At 48.5% G+C, this 9,557-nt stretch overlaps 1 long non-coding RNA gene across 1 annotated transcript; it reads left to right on the top strand.

Annotated features, from left to right (window-relative positions):
• The first annotated feature begins 5,147 nt into the window (after positions 1-5,147).
• On the top strand, positions 5,148-7,158 carry LOC131481582 (uncharacterized). Its single transcript, XR_009246421.1, has 3 exons — positions 5,148-5,225; positions 6,016-6,119; positions 6,477-7,158. It is a non-coding gene; the product is annotated as an uncharacterized LOC131481582 (long non-coding RNA).
• The last annotated feature ends 2,399 nt before the right edge of the window (positions 7,159-9,557 follow it).

Genomic DNA, 9,557 nt, shown 5'->3' with positions numbered 1-9,557 from the left:
GGGACAGCCCTCCATGTCAATAGGCTCCTGTGAGATAGAGGACAGGGCCCTGACTGAATATGCAGATAGGGTGAAGCTGAGCATGGTGAGGCTTTCTGGGGCTTCAGGGTGTTTAACTTCCAGGTGGGCAAGGTGGTGTCTCCCCCTGCCTGATGCTAGATGAGACACAAGTGCCTCCTGGGAAAGTGGACATGCCAGATAGATAGGTAAGGGGATAGAGATACAAATTCCTGCTCAGGTATTCCCACCTGGTCTCTAGGGTTCCCCTATCCAAAGCAAAGATACATATAAATGAATGGAGCCCAAATTTGGCTACTGTCCAAGCTTTCCCAGCCCAGACTAGAGTCTGTTCCAGCTACAATACACCCGCCCTAGCTGGGATCTTCCTCCAGTGGGATCCCAGTTGTATGTTTGAGAGTCAGAGGAAGGTGCTAGCCTGCCTGTATTTCTAGGTGGCCTCCAGGGATAGGAGTGGGGTCCTGGATTTGGAGCCTACTGCTTCCTCCTTGGCTGTCCAGTGGCTTCGAAGGTGTGAAGTGAGGCAAGGTGCTGCTGCTTCAAGGCTGGAGGCCTGGGATGGGGTGATCACCTGTTCCTACAGACTGAGTTCCCTCTGACCCTGCTCCTGCCAACCCAGAAAATCGTGTCCCTCTGTGACTGCCAGACCTGTCTTTCTAGGTGAGGAGGCCATGCCATGAGGACTGCTCTGAGCTAGCATGGTCAACTAAGGCCCAAGACTCGATAGCTCCTCTGTTCCAGAGCCCAGACTCAAACCAGGGGTCGCACAGGCATGGTGTGCATGCCCACACTGCATGTGCAGGGCCTGGCTTCTGATCACAAGCAGGCCATGTCGTGATTGTCCACTGGAGTTTCCATGAACTCCACACAGGGCCTTTGGCCACCACAGATGCCTCTAGTGTCATACGTTGTCACGAGTAGGGAGCACAGAGGCCCGTGCAGCCTCATTCATTCATTCATTGATTCATTCATTCCAGTGCTGTCAACTTTCACACGTCAAGGGCAAAAATAAGTACATGTCAATAGCATGACAGGGCCAACTAAGCCACAAACATTACTATATACTGCTTTGCAGAAACTTCCCGAGGCCAGGCCAGGGTTAAGAGGAGACAGGATATTAGCATATCCTCTACAGTGTTAGATTTCTAAATGTGCTATCCTGGTCATGGGGACAGCAGTATCCGAGACGTCCCTTGGCCTGCCAGGAGGTAGCCCTGATGCCACAGGGGATTCACTAGCTGCAAAGAACTGTCCTTGGAATTTGACCTACTAGGAATATGAAATGGCCATTGTGTGGAGAGGAGGGCAGACAAGGGATATACGTGGGACTGGGACCTGAGATGATGTCCATTGATTGCTTTGCCCCTGTGCACCAGAAATTACAACCAGCAGGGGTCCCAAACCTGCTTCAGCTTCTTGGGTACATTATCAATCAAGATACCCTACAACATATGAATGTCTGAGTATTTTATTTTCTTTTAATTGATTATTTATTTATCTGCATCTATGTTTGTGTGTGAGAGAGATCAATCATTCACTGGTTTGCTCCCAACAGTGGCCAGGGTAGGACCAGGCCAAAGCCAACAACCTGGAATATTGTTGGGTCTTCCACATGGTTGGCCACCTGCTGCCTCCCAGCAAGCTGGATTGAGTAGCAGAGCCTGGTCTCAACCCAGGCACTCTGATGTGGGATACGGGCAGCCCAAGCCAAGGCTTAACCACTGCCTCAAACACCCACTTTTCTGCGGACTTTCCTTTTTGCCATGTAGCTCCCCCAGCAGATGGCCTTACGTCCTCTGGGTAAGGCCACCGGAAGCAATGCACTTGCTGTGGGCTGTGGGTCCTTTGGGAAAGAGCCTAGGTTTTCTGATTAGTGGGGCCTGGGTCAGAGGGGTGGCCAAAATCTGGAAACGGGACAGAGATTGCAACATTCTTGTTGGAGTGGCTGTATCAGCCTCCTGTCCGCCTGTGCTTCCTCTTTGTGGACCTTGTCATTATTCAGATCAGGCACTATCCAGGTAGGCTGCACATCTGGCTGGCATGTGGGATCCCCATGCTCTGAAATCCACAGGCACAGATCTTTGTGTATATGTCCTGGCAGACATGGTGTCATTCCCAGCAATGCAATCATGCTGTCTTCCCAGTTCTGCACCTGCACTTAGCATCCCTTGTACTGAGATTTTTCACTGCATTATCACTTTGGGGTCATGTTCCACAGTGCCCAACCCCAGGCTTGAGCAGGAGCTGTGACTGTGCCTCTGATGATGCAGGTGCTCCTTTCTGTTGGCTGGTGAACAAGCATATCATGTCGTTGGCCCCAATTGCATATATACTTTTTTAAAAGATTTATTTTATTTTTACCTGAAAATCAGAGTTAGAGAGCGAGGGGAAAGAAACATCTTTCATGCACTGATTCACTCACCCAATGACTGCCACAGCCAGAGGTGGACTGGTCTGAAACTGAGTGTCAGATTTTTCTGGGTCTTTCACACGGTTTTAGCAGTCCAAGGCCTCGGGCCATCCTCAGATGCTTTGCTAGGTCATTACCTGGGAGCTGGGTTGGAAGTGGAACAGCCAGGACTCAAACAGGTACCCATGGGAATGCTGGCATTACGGGCAGAGAACTGATGAACTACACCACCGTGCTGGCCTACTTTTTAATCCATTTAGCCAGTCTGTGTCTTTGTATTGGATCATGAGATCCACTTCCCTTCAGAGTTCCCGTGTTTAGCATATGTGCTGCCGAAGTGAGCATACCTTCAAAGTTATTACTGATAAATATCAACTTGATCCTGCTGCTTTCCCATAAATATTCATATTATTTGTTTTGGATTGCCTTTGCACTTTCAGTAGATGCTGTGCCTTCACTCTGTCTCCTTATGACGGCTATTATTCCATTTCTGTGTGCAGCATGGCCCTAAGTATCATGTGTAAAGCTGGTGAATGGTGACAGGTTATTTCAATTTTTGTTTGTTTTGGAAGGTATTTTATGTACATTTATAAATGAGAACTTTGCTGATATAGCATTCTGGGTTGACAGGTTTTTTTTAAGATTTAGTTCTTTCAAAGTTCAGAATTGCACTTAGAAGGGAGAGAGAAGGAGGGAGAGATGAAGAGAAGGAGGGGCAAAGAAAGAAAGCAAGCGACGGACAAACAGAGAGAGAGAGAGAGAGAGAGAGAGAGAGAGAGAGAGAGAGAGAAGGAGTGAGAGAGTGAGAGTTTATCTTCCATTTGTTAGTTCATTCCACAAGTGGTCACATGGCTGGGGCTGGGCCAGTGAAAAGCCAAGAGAGAAAGCAAGCGAGAGAGAAGCAAAGAGAGAGAGAGTTTATCTTCTATTTGTTCATTCCATAAGTGGTCACATGGCTGGGGCTGGGCCAGTCAAAAGCCAAGAGCTGGGAGCTTCTTCTGGATCTCCTACATGGGCGTACAAGCCCTAGCAGTTGGACCATCTGCTGCTGTCTTCCCAGTCGCACTACCAGGGACCCTCCACATCAAGGCAGTGACCTAGGTTGCCTTGCACTAATGAAGTGCTACACTGCTGGGAAGAAAGCAGCCAAAAGCTGGTGGGTATTCTGGGCCCGGTTAAAGCCCAATTAGTGTTAAATATTCCAGTATGCCAGCATAGCTGCTCTCTCCTCTTTCCCTCTCCCTCCCTCCCACCTTTCCATCCTCCTTTCCTTCTTTCCTTCCTTTCTTGTTTTCTGCTGTTTTGGGGGTTATTTTGCTGTTGTTTTGCTAGTTCTTTCAGGTATACACTTAGCTCATTGATCTGGTGTCTTTCTTGTTTCTTGATGTACATATGTGCTGTTCCTGGCGTGTGCTGTAATTCCCTCTGGGTTCTATGTAGGTGCCTGTGTGAGTCTGTCTCTTGTCACTCTTGCCTCTAGAAACCTTCCAGACTGACTGATGTGCTCTGATCTCCTACTGTCCCTGACATGCCCTGGAACCTTGTTTCTGGAATTCTCTTCCTCTGATCCACACCTGTCTTTGCCTTTCTCCTGCATCTTGGAGTCTGCTCTGCCGAGTGCTCCCAGGAGAAAGTAGCCGCCAAAGGGAGCATGCACACGGGGCCTCCCTGCTGCTGCCAGGGCCAGCACCATCTGCACCAGTCTTTCCAGAACACCCCTGTGCTGTCAGCTTTCATCCACGTGGTCTCTTTCTTTCAGGGTTGCTGTTCAGTTGGAGTGTGAACGTGCACAATGTGTGTGTTTGCACAAAGCTTCTGTCCCCAGCTCCCTGGTTCCAGGTGATCCTGTGTACCTCATAGAACCAGCATGAATGACAAGGAGCACAGGAGTGAGGAAGTCAGGAGTCAGGGATGCAGGTGCCATGGCCGGGAGGTGATCTCTGTGATTTCCAGCCCAACCCTTCATGGGCTGCTTAGTGTCCTAGAACTGGAGGAAGGACTGTCTGTGAGTTGTTTTCATGTCATCAATGTTACTTGCATTTTTTCCTTCACAGATGATCATTCTCTCTGCCATCGCTTCACTGTCATCCCCAGAGCCCGATCTGGCCAACCAATGTGTGATGTCCTGGGTTATATAGATGGCAAAATCTTTCTAACTGGTGCCTGTGGCTTCAACAAGGCCAACTGTTTTATTCTCCCTGGGAATGAAACACATATCCCTGACAATGAAGAAAAAGCAATGAAGGAAACATTCAGAGAAGTGACAGACATCCTCATACAACAGCAGGCTGAGATGAACCCAGCAGATGACACAAGCAGGGGTGAGTGGGAAAAGACCAGGGTGGCAGATGACAAGTATTGTAAAACCAGGGACTCAGGATTCTCCTTTAGAGGTGTAGATTGGGGCAGGACCGGTAGGACAGTCAGGGCCAGGAGCAATGGAGGGGATGGGGGCAGAGGATAGCAGATGGGGACAAGGGCTTGTCAAGACTAATCTTGGCTCATCTCTTCCCAATGAGGACAGATGCCCTCAGCTTGCAGGCAAGGATGTGCTGTGTGCGTGATGCCTCTGGGCGCACACATTGGTCCTGGCTGTTCAGCATCAGTGGACAGAAATCTCTCCTCCTTGACTCAGAGCAAAGAACATGGACAGAACTTGATCCTAGAGCCAGATGGCTGAAGACATGGCAGAATGACAGCCACATGATGGATATTTTCCGCAGAGTGTCCATGGGAGATTGTCAGAGCTGGCGTAAGAACTTCTTGCTGTAAAGGAAGGAAATGCTGGAGACCACAGGTAAGAGCAAGAGCTTTGGGAACAATTGTGTGTGTGTGTGTGTATGTGTGCACGTGTGTGTGATGTGAGTGTGGCTGCTCTGCATATATGTGTGGGTAGGAGTGTAAGTGTGAGTGTGTGTTGTGAGTATGGATTCTGTGTGTGTGTGGGTGTGTGTTGTGAGTCTGGGTCTTGTGTGCATGTGTGGGTGTGTTGTGTGTGTGATTGTGTTGTGCTTGTGTGTGAATGTGTGAATGTATGTGTGTGTCTGAGAGTGATCCAACCTGGAGCCTTCTCCCCAGAACAGCAGAGTCCAGCCCAGCATCCTCCCTGCATCTCCTCCCATCTCTGCTTTTCCTCTGCATTGCCTCTTCCTCAGGGCATGGATTTTACTCCACTCACCCTGCCTCTTCTCCAGCCTTCTAGCTGAGGCTGTCCTTGTGTCTAAGCCTCCTTCACTGTGCTCTCTTCCTAGAATCACACCCTCCCTGTTTTGCCTGCACACTCTCTTGGATCCTGCAGAACCCATATGGACTGCTGTGACCCATCTCAACCACCACCTGGTCCCTCTCCTCGTCTGGGACAGCGAGAGTATCATCTGTCTGGACACCCTGGCTCCCCTGTCTGGCAGATCGTTCCCTGGGTGTAGGACATATCCTCCCTCGCTGCTACCCGAGAGCCTGTCACAGTGACCAGCATGGAAACGGGAGGCAGTTGTGTGCTTGGCCACATTGCCCAACTGCAGAAACTGGAAGATTTCTGGATGCAGGAATCTGTACAGGGGCCATAACTGTTTTTGCTTGCATTTCAGCAACACCAACCACGACCCCAGAAGCATCACCCTCCAAAGCGACAGTCCTCAGGCCCAGCCTCTTGACCCTCCTGCTCCTCACTGGCTTAGCTCTGCTTTGGCATGTAAGTGGACCCTTTCAGCACAACTGGTGTTGAAGGCAGCATTGTGAGGGAAGCGGGAGGCAGATGGGTGAGGTAGGAGAATGGGAAAGTGAATTCCCCAAGTCCATCCCTGCCCTCTGGGCTGTCCCTTTTTATACTGGAAGGAACCAAGGAGAATGAGACCTGTAGGACTCAGTGGAATGTTCATTCCTGCCTAGTAACTTCTCAGTATCTCCCCAGGGCTCTTAGCATAATTAGCAAATATGCCCTGAGCACATGGTCTTGCAGGCCACAGTCCAACTGTCCACCATCTCCCATGCCATCTAGACCTGAACCTTATTTATTCATCTTCTGCTTATATCTGCCTTCATTCCTTAGGTGTTGACTCTAGCTTGATCCACACAGATAATGTAAGTTACAACATGGAGTTTGGAAGAACCTGAGTGATACGGGATAAAGATGAAGGCTAACACACGATCTTCTTCTTGAAAGCCACATCTGAACAGATCATAGAGATTGCGGTACAGTGCTGAGTCGTCTCCACGCAACCAGACAACACAGCGTGTGCAGGGCTTGGGGTGGGGCAGACTTTCTTTCTTGGCTGGCTTGCTTTCTTTCCCTTTTTTCATTCTGCCTTTCTTTGCAAATTTATGTACTTGAATGTTAGGAAGAGAGAGAGGAGAGAGGGGGAAGAGAGAAGGGGAGATGACAAAGAAACAGAGAAACACAGGAGCTCTTTCATCTGCTGATTCACTGCCCAGCGGATGCAACACCTGCGTCTGGACCAGATCCACACCAGCAGTAGGAACTCCATCGGTGTCTGCCGTGTAGGTGGAGCCTACTTGAGCCTTCCTCCACTATCTTCCTGGTTGTGGAGCACCTAGACTTGAACTTGCACTTGCACATGGGATGGCAGTGTTATAAGCAGTGGCTTAACCCACTGCACCACAAAGCCAGCCCCATGAAAGCAATTTTCATTTGACCTGCTGTGTTCAGAATTAATACAGAATTGTACAGAAGTATTAGATAATGTATTTTAAGAGAATAATGAAATAGCTGGTGAGGAAGAGTTAGAGATTACACATAGAGAGATTTGTTAGTAAATTAAGTTGTGGCAGATGAATATTTATGTATTAGTATATGTATTTATATGATAAAGTAACTACAACTTTTAAAATAATTTATTTATTCTTATTAGGAAGGCAGATTGACAGAGAGTAGATCCTCCATCTGCTGGTGAAGAACCTAGGTGTTTTCTGCTTTTGTGATTTCTGCCTTACTTGCATGGGTGGGGGCTGTGTAAGCGCCAGGCCTGGCAGACTGTTTGACACCCAGCAGGACACCTGGCAGGTCAGGTAGGCAGAGCGCTCCTCAGGAAGGAGGTGCATGGTGTGTTTGTTAGATAAATTGCTCACTGCCCTATAGCCCATCAGTTTGTATTTTTTGAAAGTTGTTTGCTTCATACCCACCAATAGAAGCCTGCCCACTTGCTCTTTTAACAGATAAACTGACCAATCATGACTGTGCGATTACATGCAATTGGCCTGAAATGTATAAGAACCCTGTGCTGTTCAACCTCGCTCTTTTTTTCTTCCTGCCCAGCTGTTCCTGCTGCAGCCTTGGCTGCAGCTGTCCCTCCCTTCCCAGCCCTGCTGGGTTGGGGGCAGTAGCTGGGAGACCCAGGTTAACCTGAATAAACTGTCCTTTATGCATTAGCATCGACTTCAGACTCTATGGTTTTCTGGGGATCTCAAAATTCAGTATAACACTGGTCACTCCCCAAGTAGCCGTTGGCCAGAGCTGGACCGATCTGAAACAAGGAGCCAGGAACCTCAGCATCTCCCATTTGAGTGTAGGGTCCCAAGGCTTTGAGTCATCCCCGACTGCTGTCCCAGGTAATCAGCAGGGACCTGGAAAGGAAGTAGAGTGGATGGGACACAAACTGCCACCAATATCGGATGCTGAATTTTGCAGACAGAGGGTTAGTCAATTAAGCTATTGCACTCTCCCACCTCAGTAAAACATGTTTACAAAATTGTTTGTGGTGTGTATAGTAAATTCAATATCCTATGAGTAATGGAGGTCATGTTTTTGAATAATACTTGATTATAAGAGAAATTTTGTTATACAAACAATGAGGACAGGGTCAGGGCTGTGGCAGATAGGACTTAACCGCAGCACCCACTGGTGCTCATGAGAACCAGAGTAGGGATAGAATGGGGTGGGATATGTCCTGGCACACACTGAACCATGCAAGTGCTGCATCTGGGTGTGGGCCAGGTATGGCTGGGCTAAAGCACCCAACAATAAGAACAGCAATGCGTGTTGACCAGTTGGGCAAGGCCACTGTACCTGTCAGGACAAGAGGAGGACTAAGTCAGGCTGGGCCCCGACCTACCGATGTGCATGAAATCTCCCACTGGAGATGTGATTGAAAGGTTTGGGGAACTCCCTTGTCAGGATGCAGTGCAAAACCTGAGTAAGTGTAGATTTGTTGGGCTTTGCTTCAGCATCAGTTGGCAAGTACTGGGCCTGGAAACAAACCTTGTCAGGCTAGACTGCAGAAGTACCTGGAGAGTGCAAGATCAACTAGCAGTGTATGCCTTGGTTGAAGTGCATGAAGGACAGAGCCGGATCCCATACAGACAACCACACACAGGAGTCATTTCAGGAATCACATCAGAAGAAGTTTCTTTGGGATTTCCTCAGCTGAACTGCTGGACTCAGAATTCTGATCATGGGGAGAATTGTAAGATCTGGGGTCTGATTGTGGAGTGCACGTGTCAGAACTGGGTCTCCTCAGTGGCTTAGAGCTGTGGAGTGCATGGTCAGATGCAAAAGGAGGATATGGCCCGTCACTGGGGTCAGCAGGGAACATCTGGTACCATGGCAGAGGAAGGGAGACGGCACACATTGTTCAACTACCCTGGCCAAGCATTGACAGCAAACAGCTGAGTGAATGGAGACTCAAATGTGGCTTATGTCAGCCAATGGACCTTGGAAGGGTTTCCTCATCCTTGGAGCAGCAAGATCAACAGCATCTCAGAACTACTGAAAACACCTAAGCAGAACCTCAGAGCATGCTCCATATTGGGGACCCTGGGAGGAGATGAGGTTGCTGTTCCCCATCCCTAGGTAATGAGGTGGTTGGGAGGCGGCATGCAACTTCTTCCTCATCTTCTCCCTTTCCCCAGACACAGGAAGAAGAAAAAGCAAAGTTAAAAGCAATATTCTCACTCTCTTTTCCTAATTCTGTCCCTTCCAACTTACTCAAATATGTAAGCATGATAGAAAATAAATTTACAAGATGAAAAATTAAAATAGTAATAAAAAACATGATCATGACAAGGAAAAGTGAGTTACTGCACAAGCTGGCATAGGAACGTAACGTAGACTAGCACAGACTCTCATTAATTGCTTGCAGGATGCAAAAGTGCATCAGCCTCCTTCAAAGAGAAG

This window comes from Ochotona princeps, chromosome 1 (genome assembly GCF_030435755.1).
Source record: "Ochotona princeps isolate mOchPri1 chromosome 1, mOchPri1.hap1, whole genome shotgun sequence".
Lineage (NCBI taxonomy): Eukaryota > Metazoa > Chordata > Mammalia > Lagomorpha > Ochotonidae > Ochotona > Ochotona princeps.
The sequence above is the reverse complement of the archived record's forward strand: the minus strand, read 5'-3'. Positions and strand labels throughout refer to the sequence as shown.